This window comes from Euprymna scolopes, chromosome 10 (genome assembly GCF_053919585.1).
Source record: "Euprymna scolopes isolate OS-2025 chromosome 10, ASM5391958v1, whole genome shotgun sequence".
In the NCBI taxonomy this organism is placed as follows: domain Eukaryota; kingdom Metazoa; phylum Mollusca; class Cephalopoda; order Sepiida; family Sepiolidae; genus Euprymna; species Euprymna scolopes.
The window spans coordinates 148,468,941-148,473,205 of record NC_136491.1 but is presented as its reverse complement, the minus strand read 5'-3'; the positions used below and the strand labels follow the sequence as shown (position 1 = coordinate 148,473,205).

The 4,265-nt window shown below is 35.7% G+C and overlaps 1 pseudogene; it reads right to left on the bottom strand.

Moving 5' to 3' along the window:
• Positions 1-2,883: 2,883 nt before the first annotated feature.
• On the bottom strand, positions 2,884-3,009 carry LOC145286761 (U2 spliceosomal RNA; annotated as a pseudogene).
• Positions 3,010-4,265: the final 1,256 nt, after the last annotated feature.

The window sequence follows — 4,265 nt, the reverse complement described above, 5'->3', positions numbered from 1 at the left end:
CACGAAAAACACGCGTCTAGCTGAATCCACTGTGAAAAATTTCCCCTACTCTTTATCTGTGCCTAAATCAAAACGTAGATTCCATGAACAAAGCTTTTTTATTAGAACAGCACGCCTGTGGAACTCTGTTCTGTTTGCCTGCTCCCAACCTGACTACAACTTGGATGTCTTCGAGTCCAACGTTAACAAATTCCTAATGAACCGCCCTCTTAAGTAAACACTTCATTAAATTTCCACACTAACGTACTGTACTTGCAATATCCCTTATCCATGAGTGACTTCCGGGCCTTGATAAGTGGTTACCCCCGTGTAAAAAAAAAAAAAGGAAATATAAAAGTTTCCAATTATGAATAGAATATAGATGTCAAGTTGGGACTATCGGTCATAATAACAGCTTAGTATCTGTGTTATGTGTGGGTAGTAAATGCAAAGGTCTGAAAGATTATTATTATTGATTTGTTAACTGTTATGTAAAAAAAGGATATGCAGAGAGAATGTTCTGAAAGAAATGAATGTTTAGCTAAAATATGTAGGTTAATAATCTAACGAATGAATTTTAATCTTTATTTCGGAATGTTTATGATTAAAATATTACAAACATATTTTTTGTAATAAAATAGGTTTAGAAATTCAATTTTATAAACAATAAAAAAGGGGATTAACCTGGACACAAATAAAGAGTAGTTTTTGATATATAGGCAGGAGATACAAATATTGTTCAGAGAATAAGGGATCCGTCAAAGAGAGTAGGTTGACTTTGTCATTCGCAGAAGAATTCGACTGAAGAGACGATATAAGAACTAAAGGAATAAATCATATGCAATTTCTGAGGAAAACACACAATTGTTAAATTGAGAATAAACAAAAAAGCAAAGTAAAAAAAAAAGTTCTGTTCTTACTGCTCACCGTTGTACGTTTTCTTGTAGTGTACAGGATACAAAGGGAGTCACAGCCTAAGATTAGTAATCCGTTGTCAAACAGGCATCTATATACAATATTCATTATGACACTGTATATACATATTTCAAGGTCGTACCATTGGTTTCGTTACGCCGAATCAACCATAAGAGATTGGAAAAAAAAAGCGTAAGTTTGTCAGCGATAATGGAAAAATTAACCAATGCAAAGTGAACAAACAAGGAAATAAAAACGTTAAATGAGTCTTAAACGCTCATTTAACGTTTTTTTCCTTGTTTGTTCACTTTGCATTGGTTAATTTTTCCATTGTCGCTGACAAACTTACGCTGTTTTTTTCCAATCTCTTATAGTTGATTCGACGTAACGAAACCAATGGTACGACCTTGAAATATGTATATACAGTGTCATAATGAATATTGTATATATATATATATATATATATATATATATATATATATATATATATATATATATAGTTTTTTGCGGCTTTTAACTTTTCAAATAGAAAATATTTCGGCTAAAACAATATTTCATTGATCGCAATAAGCAGCATCAGAATCAAGACAAACAAATGTTAGTAACGAAAAAAGCCTGTGTTTTGATGGCGTTGAAGTCGGCGAAGGCGTTTTTGATATCTTGAGGTTTTGAAGCATTTCTAAAGAAAAAAGTAGCATGCGTGAAAGAAAGTCGGTAGTGGAGAAGTCTTGAGAGTATGGTGGATGAAGCATCGTTTCGTAACCCAGGGTTGGTTTCACAACATGCAGTCGGGCATTATCGTAGAGGAGAATTTGGTATTTTCTATTGACTAATGCTGGGTGTTGTTGTCAATGTTTTTGATGTATTTTATACATTGGTTGATATTATTTTAATGTTGTAATGGTTTCGCCTGCTTTAAAAAAAACTGTAATGGATAAAACGGTCGCAGACCACCAAAACAAAAAAGTCAGCATGACTTACTTTTGGTGCAATTCTTGCTTCGGGACGTGTCGTGGAGGTTTTCGGCCTCTAATCACTGATCTGAGCCTCGCCGTTTCTCGTAAAGAACTTACTTTATATTGCAAGTCAGATCTCCGTCGACAAACGAGTCGTTGTTGTTGCGTAAAAGAAAGGAAGATGCGATTTTATCACGGCACTTCTTTTGGGTGACGTTCAATTCGTGATGCATCCATTTATCTCGTTTTTTTGTCTTTCCAATCTCTCTATTGTAGTATGAAATTGTCATTAACGATACGTCTAGTTCAGAAGCAAGTTTCCGAGCAGTTGTCGTCAATTTCTGATTGGTCCGTTCGCTCATCATCTTCAACGCGCAATAGTGGTTTAAGAAAGATCGCCATAACGATCTTTCTTAAACCACTATTGCGCGTTGCGTTCAGTATTTGTTCCGAGGACAAGCTGTTCCTTGATATCGCCTGTTCTTTCAGCAACTTTTCAGTCTAGCTTGAATTGAAATGAAAAAGATGTGCGAGTTTGCTTTTTTCCATATTTTAATCAACTTTCTGAAAAGAAGACATAATTGTTTTAAAACGATTAAATTTAAACAATTAGATAGAGCGAAGAAACGGCTTTTAACATGATATATAAAGTAAAGGATTTATATACACTCTTATTTAAAAATACATATAGTAAAATAAACTTAGAAAATGCACAAAAACATTATTCTGAATTAATGTACATATATCAAACAAGGCCGATAGCCATTACTCGCGAGCTCTCGTGTAATGAATGAATGCGTGAATGTAGGATTGACATGAAATTCTTAAAGATAAACTAAAATGACAAAAAAATGGGCTGAAATGACTTAAATAAACAAAAAGTAAATAATTTAGAATGACTTAAATGAACTTAAGCATGAATTGAATGACCTTAAGAATGACGTGAATGCTTTAAAACTGACTGGACACCTTCAAAAACAACTTGAATGATCTGGAGAATGACCGGAATGGCTTTGAGACTGAATGGTTGTAAAGTGGGTGATCATTTTACATCAAATTAATACAGAAAATTGATCCCCAACTTTATATCACAATAAGTACAGCATGTAGTAACAACATATACTACACTTTGATCTTGGCCAAAAGGCCAAGAAAGGGTATTTATTTGCTCCACAACCGAGCAAATTAGGCACAAGGCCGATTTTTAATGTGAGGATTGAAGGGGAAATTGGGACCAACTCCCCGGGGAATAGGGGAGCTGGATAGTGACAATTGGTATGAAGGGTTGCCCCTACATTGACAAAGGTCTTATATGTGGGGTTGGTATTTATTTACTCCACCACCGAGCAAATTAGGCACAAGGCTAATTTTTAATGTGAGCAGTGAAGGGGAAATGGGGACCAGCTCCCCGGGGAGTAGGCGAGCTGGGTAGTGACAATTGATATAAAGGTTTCCCCTACACTGACCAAGGTCTTATATGGGGTTTCCCCCACATATAGTCTTTACTTGCGGTATGTATTTATTTGCTTCCCGCACTGAGCAAATTAGGCACAAGGCTGTTTTTTAATGTAGAGAGAGAGGGGGGGGAAAGGGGACCCGCCCCCGATGGGTGGGAAATGGTAGCTGGATAGTAACTGTTGGTATGAAGGGTTGCCCTACATTGACCAAGGTGTGATATGTGGAGTTACCCCCACATATGGTCTTTGCTTGCAGTATCTACCTGAACAGATACTACACTTTTATCTTGGCCAAAAGGCAAAGAAAAACTTTAAAAGCTAAGAACAGCATCTATTAAGAACAGACGTTTGATCTTAACCAAAAAGGCCAAGCACAAAATTGTTACGTACAGACCAAGCGACCGACCGTCCGACGGAGTGACTTATAGTCGCTTGAAATGGGATGTTTAAGAAGAATAAAAGCGTTGTCTTTGTTTTTAATTTTGTATGTTTCATTTGGATATAGCGAAATGAATGGAAAATAAAGACGTTGAAAGTACTAGAAACCTGTTGGTTGCGTTTATTTATTGATAAAACTTTTAAATTTTTTCACGAGATTTCTCTTAAAAACTAAATACCGTGGTCTCTTTTTTGTCTCAATTGGCACAGCTTTTTAAATTTATTCACATTCATAATCCACACAAAATTTTAATCAATTTCACCTTGATTGACTTATAAAAAACATATCTTCTCTATATATTTATACATGTACTGCGTTCATTTCTTCACTATAATATATATAGACTCGTTGTTTTGTTTGTTTACGAACAGGCGATTTGAGCATTATAAAAGTGGTGGCGGGTTTCTATTTAAATAGACGTTCCGACGAGTTATTTAAGGGCGTCGATTCCATGGTCGTGTGGGAAAACTGCCGACTGTCAACAGGAGGGTTCTAGGTTCAATCCTTGGCTTGGGAGAG